The sequence below is a fragment of the Venturia canescens genome, chromosome 9 (genome assembly GCF_019457755.1).
Source record: "Venturia canescens isolate UGA chromosome 9, ASM1945775v1, whole genome shotgun sequence".
Classification (NCBI taxonomy): Eukaryota; Metazoa; Arthropoda; class Insecta; order Hymenoptera; family Ichneumonidae; genus Venturia; species Venturia canescens.
The window spans coordinates 9,436,449-9,460,171 of NC_057429.1; the positions used below are offsets into that span (position 1 = coordinate 9,436,449).

The 23,723-nt window shown below is 42.5% G+C and overlaps 1 long non-coding RNA gene across 1 annotated transcript; it reads left to right on the plus strand.

The window, feature by feature from the left end:
- The first annotated feature begins 2,514 nt into the window (after positions 1 to 2,514).
- LOC122416438 (uncharacterized) lies at positions 2,515 to 20,783 on the plus strand. Its single transcript, XR_006262112.1, has 3 exons — positions 2,515 to 2,526; positions 14,003 to 14,006; positions 20,632 to 20,783. It is a non-coding gene; the product is annotated as an uncharacterized lncRNA (long non-coding RNA).
- Positions 20,784 to 23,723: the final 2,940 nt, after the last annotated feature.

A 23,723-nucleotide genomic window follows, 5' to 3' on the forward strand; every position in this document is an offset into this window, starting at 1 on the left:
GTGGAGCCAAAGAATTTTTATTTCTATTAAATGTTCTCCATTTTCACAGTGAATTTTGATTCGACGAATTTTCAGTCCCAATTGCCAACGATCCCAAAAAAAAAAAAAAAAAACAGGAACGAATTAATCGTTCGAGGCGAAGAAAACTCGCGATGAAAAAACTACTCGCTCGTTTGTCGAATTAGCATGAATATCGAGCTGGGACAAACTCGTCGGATGCAGTTGTCATTACCGATCAAGGCCTCGCGCCAAGCGTCTTTTTGCGACTCTTTTAAATCGATCCGCGACTCGACTTTGGTACATCGGGATCAAGTTCAAAAAACGACATCGCGATCGAGTACGAAAAAAAAGGTTTGAGATCAATCAGAAGAAAAAAGAAAACGGTTATAATCCGCGATCGATTACCTGCGGCGAGCAGCGCAGCAGCAGCGAATAGAGTCTCATCGAAGCTCGGCGTACACGTGACACGAGCTAATTGTAACGGAGTGTTTCTCGGCTCTTTCTCGTTACGTCAATTATTATCAGAGCGTAACGTGAGTCACGCTTCGATCCTCTCTTTCCTCGGCCGCACGAATTATTTATTTTCTTCTGGCTCATTTATTCGCCTCAAAATTACTTTCGAGCCTGAAATATTCCTTCGATGGATCAGTGACTGTGCTGAGAAAATCTTGGTCGACTGCGTCGAATTTTTGGAGGAAAAGTTTCGGGCAAAAACCATGCACCGACGATAATGGGAGCTGAATTTTTTCTCGAATTCGATTCCAAGTTTTCTAATTTTTCGAGCAACTCAATTTTTCCTCGTTATCGTCTCGAAAGCACTCGAAAAAAATGCTCTCCGAATTAACGTTCTGGGCATTCTTACGATTCCATCAAAAAGTTATTCCCTCAACAGAGCGTCGTTATCGAGCGTCGATGCCTCTCGTCGTGCCTCGCATCGATATCCCAGTGATAATGATATCACGAAATACGTCGCTTGATCGTCATTGTCCATAAGAAAAAGCAGATGCGAAGATGAATCGTCTTTTTTTAAAAATTCAACAGAGCTTTGTAAAATGATGAAAATTTTGAATATTTACATGACTCTCGCACAGAAATCCGTTTAAATTTTAATGCGAGGCAGAATGGTTGATGCTCGAATGGAAAATGTGATGGAACGAAAACCATTGAAATGTTGGAAAAATCATTCGAAAGGATTGTGACAAAAATACTCACGAAAATCAGTTAAAAAGTTGAAATAATTTATGAGTTTTTCATCCCCTTTTTGAATAATTTATCCACAGCGAATCGTCAGAGTGCTCGCTCGGTGAGTTCGAATCTGTCGAAATGAATAAATGGTTGAAAAATCACGCGAGTCCATGCGAATAAAATCTTTGAATGATCGGGGCTTGATTGAACATTTGAAAACATTAATCTTTCGGGACCTTAAAACCGGACGAAAGACGAAAATTCGAGGTTTTTACAACTCTCGTCACTGTAAACGATCTAAATGACGAAATTGGCAAAAAGAATGGTGAATCCCTCGTACAACCGTGACGTTTTTCACAATGGAAATAATTGTGATTCGCGGAAGTGGGTACTCGACGTTTCCAAGTAGAATGAATATCGTAGTTGGGAATTTCTCGTTCCGGGAAATACTAGTTTTATCGTGAACGTGCTCACTCACAGAGAATCGACGTTGTTCGTATGAATCGTCGTAAATATATGTAGCCACAGACATTCAGGGACGAAAGCGAGTGTGCGTGTAGAAAATTGAGTGTATCGGTGCTTATGGATCTCGTAATAATGGCTCGGTTAAATATCTCGTTGCAGTACGTGGGAGTTTTGCACCGGGGAACGTGTCGTGTGCTCGTGTTGGCCTCTTGTGACTAAATGAATGAATGACTCTTTCGCCCACGCGTTGTAACCCCTCCCGAGAGCCTGCTGGTATTTTCCTCTCGCTTTTTCTCAACTTTTCTATTATTTTTCCAATTTTTTCGTCACTTTATTTTGCTCATTAAATAGGGGGCTTTTAGCCTCAAACTTTTAGTCGTTCCAGGTAAAGTCCAAATAAGTATTTGGAATCGAGTACGAAAACTGGGGGGAAAATCGTTACGATTTGCCCACGCTCCGTTCGCGTTCTCCTCGTCGGATTCCAATCCCGCTCTCACTCTCCGTCATCAATGTTGCAACGAAACTCATTACTCATCGTCGTGCTGGAGCAGAGCAAAAAGAGGAAAAGAATCGGGTCAATTGAGTCCGAAGAGATATATTCGAGTTATTCGTTTTCCTGGAAGTCTCAATCGGTGAGTTTGCCAGGCTCCGAAAATTTAGGGTTCGTGGGAATCAGGGAATTCCTCTCCCACGTCTTCTCACGAGGTACCGAGATCGCACGGGTTACACGTATACTCGTATATCTCTGCGGCACTTTGCCAGAATCGAAGGCTTCGCTTTCGTCTTGCTTCCTCTTCGTATATACAACTTTTTTTTTCTTCACCAGAGCAATCTCGAAATACCACGAGAGTGTACAACGCGTTCGTGTTCTTCCGAGTGATTATGCGTATAGAATTCCTCGAGGCGGAGCTTTTTACCGGAAAATTATCACTTGTAAATTCCTTTTTTCACGTCATTCCTGTTGCTCGATAAATTACTCAATTTCCACACGAATTAATAACGGAACAATGAACATTTCAGTGCTCGAAAATTTTCATCGACCAGCACAATGAATTCCTTCATTTAAATATTCCTTTGCGATATTCCATATTATGTCAATTAATGACTCCGCACTCAAAGAAATTAACGGCTTTGAGACTTTTCCAATGACGCTGAAGTTTCCAACGTTGGAGTCCAACGAAATGGTCTAAAAAAACTCTCAAATAATTCCAGTAAATCTCCAATTTTGTTCCCTGTCGAATTTCCAATTCGTCATATTTCAAGCCACATCAATAATTCGTGAAATAAAAAAATAATGAATTATAAATATTTTTTTCGTTCATTTCGTTGAACTCCAACGTTGCAAACTTCAGCGTCGTACTTTTCCAGTTTACTTCGCCTACCCTTAAACCTCCTTGTTCAGGGGGAGGAAAAACTTCCGGGGGAGAGTCTCTACACGAAGAAAACGAGGCCGAAAATTTTACAGGAAATTACCAGAAACGTAGTGTCTCGGGGACAGTTTATATACGGACTGGATTGCAGCGTTTTATCGAAGGGCAGTAATCAATCGAGAACTTTCCAATCAAGAAACTTTTTCTCTAAGCATAGAAGAAAATCTTTTCAGCCCCTTGAAATGCTCATATTGTTAAGTATGCTCGGTCAATCCTGGAAAAAACTAATGGTAAAATGTCACACTTATTCAGTGTATATTCGTGTATTTATCATAGAATTCACTATGCTGACAGTCGAAATTTGTGACATTTACGATACATTTCCGCTCATCAGCAAGTGCCAGTCTGACGCGATGAATAACACACTCGAAAAGAAAACGAAATATAGGTTATCGACATAAAACTGTTTAGAATTAGAGGGAGGAAAAATTGAAAAATTGAAGAAATACGAGAATCGGCCGCAATTGGGGAAAATTTGATTGCACGGGCCTCGAACCTTGAGCGCAGGCTACGTGCGAAGAAATGATGAGTAAATTGTGATTTTTTCAGGGATTGTTTGATAAATGAGAAAATCTCTTCGTCGCGCGTTAAGGATCCGGTGCCGAGGTGAGAATTCGTTGAAATTTTAATGAAGAATCAAATGTGTCATTTGATCCGCGCGCTCCACTGCGCGGTGTTGAAACTGAGAAACGGGATTCAATGCACTCACACGCGGATATGAATAATGCTCGGTGCAATTATACCAGAAAAACCGTCGATTGTTCTTCGGAAATTGATTTATTCAAAGAATCAGTAAAATTGCTGACTAATCAACGGAGAAAAATCCAGTGGCGAGTCACCGGTTAAAAGAGCTTTGAGGGAAGTCTAAAAATGTTCGTGGTTCGTCGAACGCCGCGTTTCGTCTCCAAATAACATCCCCTGGAAGCAAGATCCAACGAATACGCGAATTCGATGAGAAAATCTTGTAACTTATTCTCGTGTCTTATCGACTGCTCCGCGCATCAAACAACGAAGAAGCGGACGAACCAGTTTTTCGGAAGAAGTGAAAATATGGCTGAGTCGAAAACGCGAGCAGTCGAATTTGTGCGAGCCCATCTCGTTTATGACGCGAAAATATTTCCTTCCCGCAAAAGTATCCTTATTTTTAGCATTTCGTTGCTCTTCGAAGTCTCCTGCGAGCGCAAATTATTCGAATTTTCTGACAGAGACACGACAGCTTTCAATTTATTTTTTGGCAATGATATTGTTTCGGTATAAATAAAGATTTGGGATAAACGAAAACGTTTTTACGGCTTCTTACGTCGATTTCCTTAATCTCGATGCTCTCTCGCGTTGTTATCGTACTCGATTATAGAAAGCTTTCGATCGTAGCCGCGATTGCGATGGAAAGCATGTCCGAGGCGAATGACACATCGACGAGTGGGATCGAACGCGATTACGGCAGATATGAAATCACATTCGTGCCGCATCTCGCCAATCTATTAACCGAATAAGTGAGCTCGGAAAATCTCTCGCACGGATAAAATACATGCGCAGCCGGAATTTCGGGGCGTCGTATTTTCTGGCGAATTTCCAATTCGTGTGTTCACGTGAAGCTGCACCGTTTCTCTCTCTCTCTCTCTCTCTCTCATCGGCACGAATTCCGAGTTGGCGAATCTATTTTAATCGGGCTCTCCCGCTAGTAGTCGATTACTCATTATACGTTTCTCCGCGGTTCTTTAGACTCCGCTCGGTTGGCACTCGATTTTTCTCTCTACCCGCGCGAAATATTTATAAATAAATCCTGCCGCACGAGTGGGGAGAGAGAGAGAGAGAGAGAGAGAGAGCAAACGGAGGGAGGAGAGGAGAAGAAAAGGCGAAGAAATTGAAGCATCAATTGCTGTTTTACGTTTTACAGAAAGGAGAATAATTAGTTTGCGAGTAAATTAAAAAATGTATGGATTTATCGAACGAGGCAAAATGATGCAGAGTATGGAAAATCGTTTTCGGAACACAATAAAAGTAATGGAACAAGCAGAATATTACGTTTCATCATTTTCTTATATTTTTGAGAGAATGAAAAAAGATTTGAAGGGGAATAAAAGCTCGGAAAATCGATTGCGGAGTGCATACTTTCTGGGCTTCCAAGGACGCGCATTCGTCGTAGTATGCGAGAATACGAGAGAAACAGGAAACGCGTAATGACGAAGCAGCCCGAGCGAATGGCAAATCTGACACAGTGCGCGAGGAGGCCAGAACATCCGAGAGAAGCCATCTCTCTCGCTTCTCTCTTCCCTTCTTTGTTGGTAATTATTTCGTTATGCCATTTACGAGAGCAGCTTGTAAGCCTTCTCCCTAGTAGAGAAAACTTTACAGTTAAATTTTATGTTTTATATACAGTTAGCACGACGAGTGTAGCCTCGTGCATAACTGCACTTGAGATATATGCGTGTCTAAACTGAAATGAGAATAAGCAGTTTTTCGACGATCCTCTAAATTTCGTAATTTATCCATGTTAAAAGTGCGGATATTAATTTAAATAAAGCGTTGTTGAACGATCGAACGAATAATCCGAAATAAAAAAATCAACGTTTTTCTCATTCGTGCCCATTTTTCAGTCCGTAAGTACACGCAGTAAACGAGGCCGAAAATTCTAGAGGAAATTACCAGGAATATAATATCTCGGGGACAGTTTATATACGGACTGGATTGCAGCATTTTATCGAAGGGCAGTAATGAGAATTGCTCTATCCACCAGAGAAAAAAAAACCAATACCCAAACCTTTTATTGAAAAGGCTCAAAAGAATCTTTTTCTCTAAGTGTAGAAAAAAATATTTTCAGTCCCTTCAAATGCTTATATTGTAAAGTATGCCCGGGCAAGAACCGTAGTCAAAATTTGTGATTTACAATGCATTTCCACTCATCGGTAAGCGCTAGTCCGACGCTATGAATAACACTCGAAAAGAAAAGGAAATCTGAGGTGCGTAACTTTTCGCTATCGACATAAAGCTGTTTAAAATTCGAGGGAGGAAAAATAGGAAAATTGAAAAAATACTATGCTGTTTGTAATCGATGCTTGATTACAACGAGACTTTTAAGGGGTAAAAATTCCTTAGTAATCGAGTACAATTATTTAAAAAATTGAACAATAAAGTTTCATTATAGAAAAATGGGCAAGCTGAAGAAAGGAATTTTGAAAAGTTGTTTTTATCTTTAAATTTTCGTCGGTGCAAGTTTGCACCAGTGTGTGATTACGTTTGATGAAATTTCTGTGGTTTCGTGCCTTTTTCCTATGTGAGCGGTTAGAACGCGAAAATGGGATCGGAGTAATCGATCGATTCGCCACGTCATGCACCGCTGCTCTCCGAGAATTTCTGCAATCACTTTTATTCTTTCTATTTTTATGTTTTCTCGAGCGATACTCGAAATAGGATTCCTCGCAGTGTTTAAACCGAGGTGGGAGCACGAATTACGAATGTTGACGTGTCAAATGAGCCGCCGCGATGCAATGACATCATATGGACAAGTACGGGGAGCGTGTTGATGGCAACACGTTGAAGAATAAATGCGTTTCCACGCGGTGTCGCCGGGAAAGTAACTGTTTCCTGTCGACCTTCGAGGCCGATATTCGTTGCATGTGAAACGACGCTGAGCGTTTTTAACGTCTATTCGCATAATCGCTGACTGATCGTTCAGTTTGTTTTAGGGAGTACTGCTGGAAAAGGAGAAATCGATTGAACGCGTCGTCCTCAAACTCGCCGCAGTTGCAAAGGGCGCGATGGGAAAAACTTGGATTCCAAAAGGATCGCGGATGAACCTTTATGAGGAAATAAAAAAAAGAGAGAAAATCGGAGGGGGCCGAGGAAAGATGAAGGATGGCGAAACTCCGCGCTGGTCAGCCCTTCGCGGTTGATTTCGGCACCGCCGCCGGGCCCTTCGCTTCCCAGAAACTTGATTTTGATCCGTTCGACCGAGAATCGTAAATCGTAAAGGAAGAGGAGGATCCTTCCCTCTCGTTCCTCTCCGCTTCTTTTCATCGCGGTTTCTCTCCCGTCTCTGCTCTCATACTCTGCTTTCTCGTTTCTTTTTCCCCCGCAGCTTCGCTCCTTCTCTTCCGCTCTTTCCCTCTTTCGTCCGCTTGCGAGTGCGCCCCTGCGGAGCGTAATCGCGCACGCACACGCAGACACCATCGACGCGAAATGATTCACGATTTCTCGGAGGGATTCTTCGCCGATTGCAAACGACTTCGGGGAACCTCCCGAGCGACCCGAGAGAGAGAGAGAGAGGAACTCGGAGGATCGTCTGCGCGTGCAGCGCACGACCAGAAGCTCGTGCACGATTCTCCTCGTTAAATACTTTTCTCGTTTTTATTCTCATCCGAATCCTATTTTTCTCGATCAATTATTCCTCTCGATTACTCGAATCGCAGCTGCCGCTAAATTTTCCGATCAAAGTTCGAGCGGAGCTCAAAGTGCTCCGAGTTCGAGGGAATCAAAAGAAAATAAAAGATCCGTGACAATTCTGGAGAAACGGTCGTTCAAAGTGAAACGATAATTAATGAGAACTCTTGTTTCACTTCCGGAGACGTCGCGCCCGCGACTAGAAAAACAAAGAGCAATAATTCTGCTAATCCCAACGAAAAAAAAAACGTATAAATAATAAGAGAAAAGGGATCGGTGGAGATGAGAAGTCTCGAATCCATTGTGAGTCCACACCCTGCTCGGAACATTAGCATTTAATCGTGAGAAACGAAAAGAATTTTATTGAGAATGAAAAAAATGGGTGTAATGCGATCGCATCGAGATTGAGGCGGATTAACATAAGCGAGCATTTAAATCTGAACAATCGACGTAAAGTGCAATAAAAAATGTGAGCGCGCGTAGGATCGGTTGATGGGTAAAAAAAAGAGAACAGGGAGAGGTCAGGAAGGGGAATAAAATAATATTTATGAGTTATTATTCCCTCTAAAGTAAAGAATTATCATATAATCATGCGATAAAATATGTTTTCTCGATTCCTCGGTGCGTACGTCGATAAAAAAGGTATTTATGTAAAATATTAATAATAATATATTCGGGGCTGGTTCGTAGCCTCGAGGAAGACGCATCGGGAGCAGGTGAGAATCGAGCGGGTCTCGGTGTGCTCACAAAGTTTTACAACTTCCTGTAAACGCGGTGTTTTTTCACCGGTTAGTTAGACGCGAGCGCGAGCGCGCGCGCGCGCGTAAAATAGCGGCTGTAGAAAAATAGGAGAGACGGGAAAAGCGTATTTCCGCAGTGGCGGTTGTTCATCGCGGAGGGAGCCTTGAAGCAGTTGTTCAAGGTCCGAGATCGATTCTCTGGGAGGAGGGAAGAAAAATCGGCATCCGGGGAGGCCGATCCGGGGGAGTGAAAGAGTGAAACGACGTCGGATCTGTGACGCTGTCTGGTGCAAAGTTGCGTGCTCGGATGCTGTAAGCCGCGGGAAAAAGGCGGAGGAAGAGCGAGAAATTCGCGGCGGAAAGTCAAACGAAGCATGAAGCGATCCAGTTGGCTTGATGACGGTTTCCAGGAACTCGGCTCGCCTTTCCTCTCACCACCGGTGCGCACTTTTATCCTCCGTTTCTCCCTGCAACCGCGCGACGTTTCCTCATTCTCAACGAATCTGCATTTACCCGCATCTCGGTATGTAAGAACTCCCGAGGTGCGGATGAGCCCATTGAAAGGGGGGAGAAAAACGAGGAGGAGATAAGAAGAAAATAAAAGAACAAACGTTTTTCTCTCCTGCAGCTTTTCTACCGTTAGACAAGCAATTTGCTCTGTGTACACGATGAAAAATAATTACTGGATAATTCCTCCAATTTTCAGAGCCCCGCAACATTATTTTCTCGGTAGCGAGTCGGCGCTACGAGTCGAAAAAAAGGGAACGTCGGGGAGGCAGACGTGCGGGTTATTATTGGAGTATTATTTGTGAAAACAACTGAAAGGATGCATGGATTTCTACGGAAGCGATAAAATATATTTCACAGTAATTTTCCATCTCATTTTTTCCGCGAAGCCTCGTTCTCGAGGTTTCGCTATTCGCCTGTAAATTACCAAGGTTTATTGTCTTTGTCGTGTATCCCGTTCCGCACTGGATGAGAATAGACGGTGAAATTCTCGAGAGAAAAGTCCTCAGAAGTTTATCTCTACGACGCACCGTTGCCGAGATATTCGTATCGGAGTAACGGCCAATCGGTGAAGTGGGCGTGAGGCTCCCCCGCTCCGCGCTTCCCTCTCGGGACGCCGCGGATTGGCTGTGACCGATCGATCAATATCTCGCGATCGGGGGACCCCAGAGAAAAACGGCCCAAGACTTTTCTCCTCAGAATCCGAAGATCCGTCGAGCCCGGAGAGCGGAAACTTCGAAACCGCGAACAAGTGTCCTCCAGGCCTCTTTCACCGGGTATAGCTCGAAGAAAGCAGCTCGCAGGAGGAGCGACTGCAAGTAACCGGGGCGAAAATGACGGAGGCCCGAGCGCTTTGATGTGTATTTTCTTTTGTCGAGCGCCATGTTTGATTCTTTCTTAGAAATCGAGGAAGCGGCGGCAAAAGGCACGCGGGTCAGATGAGGCGGGGAGAGGGCAACGATCCGCGGCTGCGTTTTTTCTCTCTTCCTCGCGAGCATCTTGCCGGCCAGCGGCGCTCTCGTCTTTTTCTTCTCTCCGCGCTTCTCGTTCTTCCTTCTTCTTCTTCTTTTTTTTTTTTTTTTATAGAAATGGCGCGCGCGCGTACGAACATCGCGATTCCCCGAATTTATGTAACGAAACCGCTGCTCCCTTTGGCCAAACCTTTTTGTCCCCGTTCCCTACTCCGTCTTCCCTTTCCTCGGTCCTCGGTTTCCCCTTCGCGCCGCGAAACCTCTTCAGCGCTTTTGTTTCTCTCAGTTTTCCAATTACTCGCCGCCCCGAAGCCTCATCCGCCAGCTCCTGACCGCTTTGAAAACTGGAGCGAATTGGGACTTGGCACCGAATGCACAAAAGGCTCCGTGCATCGGGACACCCGGTACGTCGACGACGTAAGCCTACACCGAAGTGAGCAGAGCCACATTAGGTGCGAGTCTCTCGTGTGACTTCACCGAGAAGCAAGTTATGCAAGCTTACATTATTCATGGCGTCATGTGCTTACGCGTTTCCTCCGGCGTGTACTACGAGAAAGACACACGGTATGCAGCACACTCGCTGGCTCGTCTTCTCCCGTTCGCCAGCACCTCCGATCCAGCCCGACAATATAAATTCTCGTGTTTGACACGAGCGTCTTTACGCTCGAACGATCCGAACAATGGAAGCCTGTAAATCGACATGAGCGCCTTGACAATTGCGATCAACTGATTCATGGATCGCTGTTTTTCCGATGCGCGCACACACACACATCCCGGGCGAGAGACTAATCTGGCTAACTGCTTCATCAACCTTTCCCGTAATTGCTCGCGGATCAATAATAAAATGGGAGGAAGTCAGGACAAACGTATGCGGCGGTATAGCGACAAGAGGGACTCGAGTTTTTATTTATTTCAATGTGAACTTTCGACCCCCCGGGCCAGACAGCGTTCACCAGAGGAAACGACACTGGACGGAAGAACGAAACACTAAAAAATTCACTCGCGAACAATTTATTTATGTAGGCTGCATCGTACGAGGCTATAAAGTTTATTAGCAATTCATCGAGCCGAATAATCCGCTCGACCTTAAATTCTACGACGTCGATTAGAACGGAAGAGCGCTTCGGATTACTCGGAGGAAATGGGACAATTCGGCTGGGCCTGGGGGACGGATCGCTGAATTCTGAGAAGAAAAGTCCCCGAATATTTTCCTCCACGACGTACGGTTGCTGAGATATCGATGAATATGCGCGACAGCCAATTATCCGGGGCGGAGAGATATTGGATTATGGAAGCAGGTTTCCAAATAAATGGCACAAAGCTTAAGGAAGTTGAGGCATTAGAATGAAAATGATGTCACCGCTTTTAAATCGATTGCATCTTATAAAGTGAAGTGTAAAAAAAAATCAGTTCAATTTTTAGACAGTTTAGGAGCGTCGTTGCTGAGAAAAATCAATAACAATTTGGGCCAAATAACATGTAATCTGATGGAAGTCAAGACACATTCAGTGATATCTCCGTTAAAAATGATGCTAAAAATATGAAATTTTTTGGGCAACATGAGCAAGGCTTGCCGAATAATGTCAATTTTTTTCAGATTTATTAGGAGATTTGCTGAGATTATATTAATAATAATCTGTTTCCCGTGCAGTTTTTTGAGGTTAGGATCGTCACCGTTCGTGTTTTCGACTGAGCTTTCACCAGTTTTTCGTCTTTTTTTCCCCAACTTTTCTTTAAAGTGTATGCAATATTGCCAAACTGTAAACTGGCCTAACTTTTGAAAGGTACAGGTCATCACTTTTGGGTAAAAAAAATGACTGTACAGCCTCAACTTCCTTAAGGAAGTTGAGGCATTAGAATGAAAATGATGTCACCGCTTTTAAATCGATTGCATCTTATAAAGTGAAGTGTAAAAAAAAATCAGTTAAATTTTCAGACAGTTTAGGAGCGTCGTTGCTGAGAAAAATCAATAACAATTTGGGCCAAATAACATGTAATCTTATGGAAGTCAAGACACATTCAGTGATATCTCCGTTAAACATGATGCTAAAAATATGAAATTTTTTGGGCAACATGAGCAAGGCTTGCCGAATAATGTCAATTTTTTTCAGATTTATTAGGAGATTTGCTGAGATTATATTAATAATAATCTGTTTTCCGTGCAGTTTTTTGAGGCTAGGATCATCACCGTTCGTGTTTTCGACTGAGCTTTCACCAGTTTTTCGTCTTTTTTTCCCCAACTTTTCTTTAAAGTGTATGCAATATTGCCAAACTGTAAACTGGCCTAACTTTTGAAAGGTACAGGTCATGACTTTTGGGTAAAAAAAATGACTGTACAGCCTCAACTTCCTTAAGCAGAGCAATTATATATTTTATTCAATGAACTTTACTCCTCTAAGAGATCTATCGATTAACTGAGCGTTGCAGTGGTCGAAAAAGTGATGACTCTGACGACAAAGGGCCTCGTGTCGACCTCTTTCTTGATCTGTATATTCGTTATATAAACAAACTTGGATGGATTATTTTTGCTCGTATATTCCAATAAGAGAGCGCGGGGAGGGCGCATGCACGCCCCCTCGCTCACCGCGGCCGGAATTGGCTGTCACAAATGAATAAATATCTCGCCAAGGCGGCACCGGAGGAAGAAACGACCAAAGAGTTTTCTCCTCGGAATCGTTCAACCTGGCGATTCGCGGGGATTTGACGACGAGCTTTTGACCGGGCTGCGCGCATAAATCCGCATAAATGTAAAACAATCGAAAGAGTTCGGTAGGATCTCGTCGTAAATTTAGCGAGCGAGCCGAGCGTTTCGCGAAGAGTCACGCGTGTGTGCGCGACACTCATCGAGAGGGTGCAAAGTTATGCGTGCTTAAATAATTCATCATGCGCTTACACGCGCTTCCTCCGTCGCCGTGGCTCCGCGCAGTACGGCGCTCTTTTCTCCTCGCTTCATATCCTCGCACTTTGCTCGCCACGCGTAATTCTACGGGGAGACTCCGTTTCTTGCACGATCAATCAACGGTCCCGGGAGGACGCGCCGCAGGACGGAGCAGCGAATAAAAGAGGCCAGAAATCCGGCGATGCACTCTTGACATAGAAAAATTCGCGCCGGATAAAGAAGCGACGAGAGAGAGAGAGAAAAATGACGAGGAAAAAAGACACGAAGAAGACGAGTTTGAGAGCGCGTTTTGAGCGATTCCAGGTACAATTATAGAGGATGGCCATACGGCTACTGTTTATGTAGCTTCCAGGAAAATTACGCCTCGAGGACCAGATGGGCACCCCCACACGAGACTCGCGCGCAATTCTCTTCATCTCGACAGAGAATTAAGGTACACACACGCGCACACACCCCGAGAGAAACCGGAGGATGAAAAAACAACGGAGAAAAAAGGAAGAAAGGAACGATTAGACTCACGCGAGGAAAAGATACTCGCGGAGGTTGACTGCGTACACATCGAAGACATTCCCGAGCACGGATGCGTGTACGTGTGAGGGATTTTATTTTTCTCAACTCTTTTTTATTATTTGTCCCGAGTACATCGGCACGGAGCAACACATGCGTGCGCTGCCTTCTCTCCTGTCCTGTAATTACGAGAGAGATAATTGCGAGGGGAAGAGAGAGGGAGCGAAAACGCCGGTGTGAATTTGAAGATAATTTATGTTTTGGTATAGAGTTCGCCTCCTGGTCGATCTTCATATTCTCAAAGTTGAAGGTTTTTATATTGATCGGAAATTCAGCGATTATCGTAGCCTCGGTTAAACGAAATCAGCAATGATTTTTATGGCTCGATATTTGACTATAAAACTCCTCTCAAAATACACGAAAAATTCGAGCTCACTCGAACTTTCAAACATTCCTAGGATGACCCACTTTACACGCTGCTCTCAAAATAGTACTTTTTTATCTCAAACAGTGACAACGATCTTTCGCTCGGAAACACTCTCCCGAGCCAACTTATTCGACTGCCCAATATTTTTCGAATGGAAGAGTCGGGGAGACGAGGAAACAGAAATTGACGGATCGATCAATCGGTTCTCATCGTACACAGAGAAAACTGATTCGCTTTTTATAACGAGGAATATATTTTTTTTCAAGATTTTTAACCCGTAGATACCACCACACTGGTGCAAATTTGCACCGCCATGAAAGTAAATAAATTGGCGCCCATTTTTCTATATAATAAAACTTTATTTTTCAATTTTTTAAATTATTTTAATCGATTACTAAGGAATTGTTACCCCTTAAAAGTCTCGTTGTAAGATCCATCCCATACGTTCATCGATGAAACAAAAACTTTTTGAAATTGCAAACTTGCACCAGTCTGGTGAGTGTGTGACCTCAAGGTTGATATGGGTGACGGCTACGTGATTTTTCCAGCAACTATAAAAGCAACTTCGAAAATTTCAAAAGACGAAACATGCTTGAAAACAATAATTTTATTATTTTAGCAATATAATTGGTAAAGAACCAACATTTTTATACAATTTTATTATTAAATAAACGTTTGAAGAGTTCATTTTGACTAGCGTGACATCAACAGCAGCGGCAGCGGCAGCTGCTGTTGATGTCACGCTGTCAGTTTTGTTTACTAATTTTATAGGTTGTGAAGTGAATTTACTGTCCAAAGTAGTATTATTGCAGTGGAGGAAAATGAAAAAATGAATGATCAAACAGTTTACCAGGATAAAAATCGTCGTTTTGGAAAAATTTACAAAAAAAACGTGGCAAGCTAACGAACGACAAAATATGATCCATTTGTCGTGTAATCCGAATGATTTTTTATTAGATATTTTTTCACATTTCAGCCGATTTTCAACGGTAAGCTTTAAAAACTAAAATACTCATGTATTCTTGAATATCCACGAAATACAACGATCGATTTTTTTTTGCGAAATCTTGGATATAACTAACGAAAAAATTCAATAACTTTTCATGTGTGTTCATGTGGCTTTCATATGCCGGAGTGATAAGTGTCAGAGAAAAGTCGATATTCAATAATTTATTTGCTGCTAATATAAACTACACGGCAACTAGCGTCGAAATTTTGCAAATCTATCCAGTACGTAATCATTTTTGCCTACGAAAAGTATCATCGCGTAATCTTGGATAGCGAATATTCACCCATCTACCTTACAAACAGCATATAGTATTTTTTGAATTTTCCTATTTTTCCTCCCTCGAATTCTAAACAGCTTTATGTCGATAGCAAAAAGTGACGCACCTCATATTTCCTTTTCTTTTCGAGTGTGTTATTCATCGCGTCAGACTAGCACTTACCGATGAGTGGAAACGCATTGTAAATCACAAATTTTGACTACGAACATACTTGTGACATTTTACCATGCATGCAGTTTCTTGTCAGGTTTGCCCGAGCATGCTTAACAATATAAACATTTGAAGGGACTGAAAATATTTTTTTCTACGCTTATTATATTTATTATATTCCTGGTACTTTCCTCTAGAATTTTGGGTCTCGTTTTCTCCGTATATAAATTCCTTTGTTTTCGCTCATCAACGTCACTCCCACGTTTTTCCATTTTATCGCGAGGGGTTGCTGCTCGCACCTATTGCTGATCTGTTACTTCAACACTTTGTTAATATTGCGATTGCGTGTTACTCGCTCCTCGTGGCAAACTCCTTGGTATGAGATTTTACACCGCTTAATGCCACGAAACAGTAAACGGGCGCAACAGCGACAAATCACGCTACATTCACCTGTTGATTCTACATACATTTTCTTTCTTATTTTTCTCTCTATCTGCAAACGTGTTTTATTGCGAAGATTAAAAAATCCTCTCTCGGTGTACACGTAGTTTGAGGACTTTGCTGAAAAACGAAGGAAAAATCTTTTCTTTTCATGGACTGTCTCGATCGGTCACTGATAACATCCTGTCAGGGGGAGCAAGGATTTTTTATCCATTGGTTTCGTTGTCTCGGAAAAATGGCTGGAAAGCCGACTGGATTCGGTGCTCGGTCCAGCACGTGTCTTGAGAAAGAATATCTCCTGCCCAAAAATCATAGAGAAAAATAAGTGACATGATTTTTTTGTCTGTTCGTTAGAAAATATCTTCGAATTTTTGCTGTACTTGGGTTTGTACGCTTGTTCGTTTTTGTACGTGTCCTTATACGAGAAGGTTTTATTCCCAAACGCTTCCGCCCCTTCCGACCTGAACTAGATTATCAAAATGTTCGAAAACCCCCGATTAATGCTCGTTTCCGGGAACTTGGAAGCCCCTTAACTCAGGGAATTGGTGAAAAATGTCAGCTTATTCCCTCGACGGAATAGAAATTCCCTGTGATTTTTTATAAAAGCATTGAAACTGTTTATAGTTACCGGCATTGAAATTTTATTCCAATAATCTCGGTTGCAAAACCAGGACCAGGACGGTCTCGTCGTATTTCCTGCTAGCTTCGATTTTTTCCCCCGTTCAATTGTGTCTCGAAAATGAAAGAGAAGAGAATTTCAACTTTCTTTCGCTTTGTACGAATTAACAAAATATTTGAATTCGCGCTTCGTCGTGGGACCAGGAAAAAAATATTTTTTCGTTCCGTCGTTCTCGTCTTTCACCAAGAACTCTGCGAACGTCGTACAGACAAAATTGTTAATGTGAGAATTCTTTTCCGCTGGAAAAAGTGGCCTCGACGAGAGGGGCATAAACGGCGATAAAAATAATAATAAAAATTGAAATTTTATATCGAGCGTCGGCGGTGTAGAGGGAGTTTTTCGTGGAATCTCGGATCAATAAATCGTAACGACATTGCAAGGGGGTTAAAAGTGTCGAGGTGTCGAGCGAGCTCTCTTGAAATATCGATACGTGTGTATACGTGTGAGTATATAAATGAATGCAGAGGAGCGGGAGAGAGCGCGTGACTGGAAATCGTTTGAAAAACAAGCCGTTCAACGGGAAGAATCTTCCTCGTGAATTGGCACGCGATAATTGCACTTTCATGCGTGTCACGAGGCGATAGACGGAAAAGAAGGTGCGAATTGAGATACGGGCTTGGGGTGAGCACCGAGCACTCGGTTCTGGTCTCGATCGGCGTCGATCGATTTTCGATCCTTCCTCAGCCTTAGTTTCACTCTCCATTATTATTCAATTGAATCGATAATTGAACGAGTTATCAGCGATTTTAGAGATTGAGCCAGCAGGCATGAAAGCGGCTCGATAAAAATGAAGGGAAAATACGAACGACGGGAGGTAAAAAGAACGTGGAAACGGACGAACCGGAATTACTCGAATTTGCCGCTCCGCGGGCATTTTGAGAGTTATTTGCAAACCCCAAAATAATCCATTTTGAAAGCGTCTCAGCTTGAGCGAATTCGTTACCGCATCGAAATCTTTAATATTTCTGTTTCTACGTAGTCAGAATTGAGCTCGAGCGAAAATACGATTTTAATTGTCTCGTGATTACGAAAACGGAAGCCATTATTTTCGAGAAGATTATTCGCCGTCTGACACAAAGGCAGGAACGCGTCGGTTGGTTGTTTCTAAAGGAATTCTACCCCCGTCTTGGCGTTGTCGATTACACATTTGCCTGCTTCTCATAAAAGCGAATATAACTTCACTCCTTTCATCGACATTAAGGGTGGGGTAACGTCCATTCGGTGAAAAAAATGTTAACAATTTCAACTGATTTCACGAATTTTTAAAACTCCACCAGGCTTCTGCGAGAGCTTTTTTCAAATTTTTCATAATCATTAATTTTACAATAACAAATAAGCTCATTTTTGAGCGAAAATCAGTCTTTTGGTGTCACGATCAAAATCCAAGTGTCACGAAAAATCCAAAAAATTGAAAAAAACGTTCTCTCATAGATGCCATGCCAAATTTCCGAAGGATCGGTCGAGTACATTTCGATTTATACTGTTCACCGATGGGCAACCTTTTTCTAAAGTGCCTCTGAAGATTTGCTACCATCGAGTTAATTATTGATCGATCACGATCAATAAAATTGATTTGCCATTACCCGTAGCGTGTAAAAAATTATTCTTAAAATTTATTCGTCTTCGTTCCATCGCTCCATAGCAACCCTTTTCACAAACTTTGTTGCCCTGCTACCGCATTAAGGTGTTCCTTTCGCATGAGGGTATTCTTTCGTGGCGCGAATTGGGGCACTCGAAATTTAAGTGATTTCTAACCTCTGAGAAGTCGCGGTTATATAGGAAAAACTTCTGCTTCTGCCGTTTTTCCAACTTTTATCGTTAACCCTCTCGGACCGTATGTTGCTTCTAGGCAACACGCGCTTCCAGGCCCAATGAAACTGCATCGGTCAGTAAGGTCGGGGTTCTAACTGCCTATTTCAATCAAGCAAGGTTAGATTGCACCTTAGATACTCCTAAACCAAGAGATAAACTGCTTTAACTCATCGAAATATCAATATGAAGTCGGCGTTCATGTTGAGTTGGCGTTGTGTGAAAAGGTGCTTTAGTTATCGCAAAAGAAAAGTGGGTATACATTTTTTTTTCGTACTCCAAACGTTATTTCCTTTCAAAGGGAAGCTAATATGATGTATTTAAGGTATTCGGTGCTAGATTCATTCGTAAATTTTCCTGATTTTGTTCCCCAAGGACCTGGTGCTGCGCGCAGCGAACATTCAAAAATTCATATTTCCCAACAAAAAAACCGAAATGTCACAATGGATTCGGAAACTAGAAAGTATTTTGAGATAAAATTATGAAGGGAATCATTTTCCGTCAATGCGAAATAGGTCTCGGTCTGAGAGGGTTAATATCTCTTTTAAGAAACAGCTTGTATCAGGAATTTAGAATTGCGTAGTACATGAAATGTGGTGATGCTGGAATCTCCGTAAGCTCCCATATTAATTTTACGATTTTTCACGTTTTAATTATTTATTAAATGCTCGATAACCTGCCCTGAAATTTGGCCAATCTTTTCGCATGTACTTTTACTTTAGTGCTCATGTAAAATCAGTTATTTGTAGAATATTCGAGTTCGTGAAAGGAATACCTTAAAATAGCAAGGAAGTCAAAGAGGCGCCTGCGTAGAAAGGTCAATCGAAACGAGCTTCCAAAATTCGAGTTCGTCATCGGCGCCTCATCACCGTTGTACTTCAAAAGTCTTACAATTATGAATAATTCTTGAGAGAGTCTGACAAGCTGAAAATCCTCTCTTGCATAATTGGTCTCGAGCTGCTTTCATCCCTGTATTCATCGCTTCCTGTTGCTCTTTTTGAACTTTGACGAAAGACAATACCTTCGCCGTTGATCTTGCGCAGTGCCGAACGGATTCGTTCGACAATGGCGCACACACGTGCAATTGGGGCGAATTGTTAAGCGCCCAGTTGTGAGAATCAATATTTTGTGAATGTTTGTAATAAATATTGAAATAACTGCGATTTCCCGTTGTTAAATAGATAATGCACATTCTATAAATAACGGGGATTTTGAGAGGCTCGTAAATTTGCATCGAACGATCGTATTAAGGGCCCGAATTCACTCCCACGAAGACACGAGCCCTTTTACAGCTACCAGAAAAGCTCGTGCCTCTCTCTCTCTCGCTCTATTCCTTTTTTAGTTTTAGTGCCATCACAAAGACGCACGTGCGCTTCAATAAGTACGTACAATCTTCCATATTTATGTATAAAAATTTCAATATTCCGCACCAGCGTGTATGTATACGAGGTTGTAAATAATGTACACGCGTATATATATTTTTTTTACACGCGTATATGTAATGACGGTTGGGTCAACGTACCGTGTGGACTTGGACGCTTCACCCTCGCCATTGAATCTATTCGAACGGAAAATCTCGTCCCTCTTAATAGACGTAGCAAATCATTTATCGCTGGCAGAACACCCACGGGGAATCATTTTGTATTTTTCATTCGATCAGTTCGAGCGAAATTTTTTCAACGAGGATTAAAGTAGTTCGGCCGTTCGATAAAGTACGGTGAAGGACCACTTTTTTTGCGGTAAAGATAGTTTAGGGTCCCCTGATAATGACAAGCACAGTTCCGAGGCTTCTTACGGGACAAAATTTTCAATTATTCCATCTACAATTTTGAGTTTTTAACACGCTACCCTGTGGGATAACTCGCAATAATATTAGTACACGGTGTTCGGGCTTCGAAAAGTTTATATCGCGAAGAATATTTGTCACAGATTCCATTTCCTTAAAAAAAAAACATTACCTTCCGGGGATTTTGAGAAAGAAAACGCGATGAAAAAACTTAGTTTCTGACGTTTCGAAAGCGGATGTCAGTCACCCCGTTGAACAGCTGATTCAACTTCGGAGAAATTGGGGATTTTTTTCAACGAATTGAGCATTCCTTTTTCTCGGTGCCATTACACACCGATGTAAACTTTCTTTCGCACAATACCGACTCAATCACAAATTAGTCCAATTGAAGTATAAATTTCATCTTTTATGATATTTTTAAGGAAGTACCCTCGGTAAATCAATTAACAAACAGAAAATTATAAAAACTTGTAAAGATGTCAAAATCTTTCGAAAAATGACTCAGTTAAAATTTTGTGACCTTTGGTTGACTTTGAAAAGAGATATCAATGATTTAATTTGAAACAGTTAACATGGAGTCTTATGTGAATCTGTGATTCAGACGCACTTTTTAATTTATATAACGTTGAAGTTAACAAACAGATTTTGATAAAATTTGGAGAAGATATAAACGAATGTCCAATGAACATTTTTCTTTTTGGAAAACATGCAAAGCTTGCTTGTGTTCTAAGAAATGACTGGAAGTAAGACAAGATTTTTGAGCAACACGCAAATGTGGCAACACCGCAGAATTGTAGGTTATGGCGCTTCATTCGAATATAAGTTACAGCAGCACTTTCAAAACCGTCCGACCATGCGCAAATTGAGTCAACTATAGAAACACAGTATTGCAAAAGAAATATTATACGTTTGTAACGAACATTTTGTGTGTTTCATGCATCAATTATTTTCGGAAACAATAAGAAATAGAAAATATGGAAAGAAGACACCGTCAATTTAATCATTTTTTAAGTCTTCTTTGAGGTTAGGGATGTTTCTTTTCCCGTACACACTTCGGATTTCTTTACCCACTGATGAAAAACGAAACACGCAGAAGCTGGGTTTCCTATACGCGACTATACGTAGATTCAATGTTTGTACGTGAGCACGTACACTAACCCAGGGGCTACGGTGTTGCTGAAATTGAAGACTAAAACTCTCTGACTCACTACGTACCGAGGGTACTTCGTTAATGCATTATTTTATTACATTCTTGTGATAAAAACATTCTCGATGTAAGTGTTTGTTAATTTTATTAATAATTTAGACTTAAAATTAATTAACATAAAGCAGTTGCACTCGAAAACAAGTGAGTGATCGTTCTGGCTCGGAATATTTTCTTTCGCCAATGAATGGACCGAATCGAACGGATTTTTCATCCGCTACGCTTTGTTTTTTCCAAATGCAGCATCAACTTCCGCATCGACGTGGCCTCTTCTCGGTAAACGAATGAAATTTCGATCGAACAAACTCCGTTTTTCATCGTTTCTTCGGCATTTTTCAAACGCTGATAATGCGTTTGTTCGCAGTTCATGATTATTGCACAATCCTAATGGCAAAGTACCGCGAGAACTCATGAATCGACTCCTACGTAACCCAATTATGGGCCCGTGGAGAATATCGAACCGCGTGGGTTTCGTAGGCCTGGGCGAGTGCGCGATACCGTGGGACTGTCTCTAATACGTTCGAGAAATCGCGCGATGAGAGGTTTTTTTCTCCCGGCTGTACGAAAACTGCAGTGATTTATGAACTTTCGTTTCGAAATCACGAATCATCGGGGTGTGCACGCCAATAACGAACAATGCGATTTCGGATGCGAGCGCACAGCGACGTCTCAAACGAAATAAACGATCGCACTCAACCGTGAAATTCTAATTGGTTCTATGCTAATGCGAAGCTGAATTCCATTAATTAATACTCGACGGTTCTGCCCCCTCGACGAGCGGCACTGTACCACTCTCGTCCTCTCGAATTAACATAATTACTACGATTCACTCGCTAGCCCAATTAGCGGTTTGAAATTTAGTCAATTATTTAATCCGTCGGAAAAAGCGTCCTCGTGATTCCCGGCGCGTGTTCGGAACGTCCAAGAATCGGGATCGAGAAATCGGGCCTCGGCTTCGACGCAAATAAGCTGAAAACTCGAGCTCGAATCTGCGCACTATTGCGAGGAGAGAAAACGATGAAAAAAACGAGGCGAATATATACGAAGGGGCAGGGGCAGCCAGCAAGGCTGTCGAAGGTCCGGAGACGCTCTCGTACTTTTTATTGTTTCGTGCGTCGGAGCTGTCCTCGTGCTTGATCGAATTATAGTTCGGTTTTCGAGCTCCGACGTGTGCGGCATGCTTTAAGCACCGGGCCAAAAGTCTCGAGTCCTTGATCCGAGAGAAGTGAAGAACCGCGATAAGCGGAAGCAGGGAAAGTGCAACGAAAAGAGAATTGAACGAGATTTCGTTTTCGGATTATCCTACGAAGGGAATGACCTCCCGCGCCATAGCAAAGAAGAAACCAAACGAGCGATACGCCCCGCCGTCGAAAAGAATCTCCCGAATACAAAGAAGCTGGGGAAAAGAGACGGAAAAAGTGAATTGAGAGTTAAATTAATTCAGACTTGGCTGAACGCGCTCTCCTTCTTCCCGATAATAGAGCCGGAGCAGCGGAGAGAGAAACCGAGCGACAGAGAGGAGAGCACGCCGCGAACGGTCTTCGCGAGAGGAGAAGGCAGGTTGGGGAGGGAAAAGAGGAACGACGGAGGCCCGACAGACTGACGCCAGGAACCCCACCATGCGAGACGGCAACGACAACGATATGGACAACCTCCGACCACTGATACAGCGATGTACGTGCGTATATTTAAGTATAAGCCTCGTGTATTCCTGAGACGACGACGACGACGACGCGAGCGGGCTCTCTCGCACGCACGCGTATTTAAAGCGCACACACACCCGCGTCCAACCTTCGATCACGAATTTGTGCACGCACACTTTCGAAAGTAAGAACGATAAAGGCGCAAAGACCGCGGAACTCCGGGATCCGGTGACTCGCTGGAGGAGTTGGGGATGCTTTTCCATTGACAGAACAACCGGGAAACGTTTGACTCGTCAAATGTGCAAGCGCAGGAGCAGAGAGCTCGCGGTTCCTGCCCACGACGAGGGAGTGCGATCGTACATAAAAATACATGACGCACAGCTTTCTTCGTCTTTCGTCTCTTATTCCACTAATTCCTTACTGTCCCGGTGCGGGGGCGTGCCTCCTCCCAGGCTCGAACCGCGTGCTCCGATGCTATCGTCATCGAGCGCCGCGGATGATTCAGACATCTGTGAGAGTCAATCCGAAAAGTCCTCAAGGATCTCTCACTCCGATCAACCGTTGGAGAAATCGCGCTCGATTTGTCAGGACGAACGGGAGGCGTCTCGCCCCTCAAACGCGATTGGCTAACCTTCATCGATTAATATTTCGATGGGAGCTTTTCGGTTTGAAATGTCAAATTTTGCTTGTTCTTTCGACTGAATTAAGGCCTCGCTTGGAGCGGACGAGAAAACGTGGTTTTCTTCAGTTTTTTCGACGAGAAAATTAATGTTTATTTAACAACTGCGAACGAGATTCATTAGCACTTTATGTTCGTGTGTTTGTACAATTTTTTTCGTCGAAAAATTTCCTCAAAATGGCGCAACCCCGGTAGCACCTTTTTTGAGAGCATCAGTCGCGATTGACACGGTAACTTAAAGACTATGATCCATACCAAATATTCATACGACTTATTTATTATAATAATAGCTTCGGCCTGGACGGATATCCGTAAAAATATTGATTTAAAAAAAAACGCCGACAGTTTTAACAAAAAATTCGTCTTTTAAGGTGCTAAATTTTCGGTTGTTTTTGTTGAAATTTTGTTTTTCCAACAAAGTCCGAAGTCCTTCGTCCAGGCCCAAGCTATTATCATAATAAATGAGTGGTATAAATATCGTACGGATCGGATTAGTAGTTTTTTAGTAATCGTGTCCGCCGCAATGGTATATTTT